The sequence below is a fragment of the Trachymyrmex septentrionalis genome, unplaced genomic scaffold, assembly GCF_001594115.1.
Source record: "Trachymyrmex septentrionalis isolate Tsep2-gDNA-1 unplaced genomic scaffold, Tsep1.0 scaffold11, whole genome shotgun sequence".
NCBI lineage: Eukaryota > Metazoa > Arthropoda > Insecta > Hymenoptera > Formicidae > Trachymyrmex > Trachymyrmex septentrionalis.
Genome location: NW_017304228.1, coordinates 4,824,181 through 4,824,666, shown reverse-complemented (window position 1 = coordinate 4,824,666; position 486 = coordinate 4,824,181). Strand labels below are relative to the sequence as shown.

At 23.5% G+C, this 486-nt stretch overlaps 1 protein-coding gene across 2 annotated transcripts in view; it reads left to right on the top strand.

Annotated features, from left to right (window-relative positions):
• Positions 1–425: 425 nt before the first annotated feature.
• LOC108749213 (fatty acyl-CoA reductase 2-like) overlaps positions 426–486 on the top strand; it is a 6,423-nt gene continuing 6,362 nt past the window's right edge. The window contains exon 1 of one of the 2 annotated variants that reach the window (XM_018487776.1): positions 426–486. The gene's annotated coding sequence lies outside the window, so the exon portion shown is untranslated. The other variant, XM_018487783.1, reaches the window with a different exon arrangement.

The following is a 486-nucleotide window of genomic DNA, read 5'->3' as shown; positions in this document are numbered from 1 at the left end:
AGATTAACGTTATTTTGAAATTCTGATCAGGCATAATAAATGTGTTGTTAACCTTTTTTATGAAAAATGTTAAATATTATAAAAAAGCAATTTTTGCACAACTTAATTATTTTGGAAACTTGACGTTGTTGATAAAATTTGGTTTGCGGCATTATTTTTATCATTAAAAATTTATTTAAAAAATACCTTGTTTAACATAAAATAATTAAATATTTCTTTTTTATTATAAATTAGTGTAATCCATTGAATCACGTTAATCTAACTAACTTAATGATCTGTAACACGCAAGTAATAGAACGTTAAATTAAAATGAACGTTTCACTTTTAGAAGATTAAATATAGTTGCTAATTAATTATTTTATTTGATATAAATTTATTAATAATAAATAACATCTCTAGATGCTGCCCGGATATAGAAAAGTTGTACATATTCATGAGAGCGAAAAAAGGAAAAACACCCGAACAAAGGTTCGAAGAACATTTCAA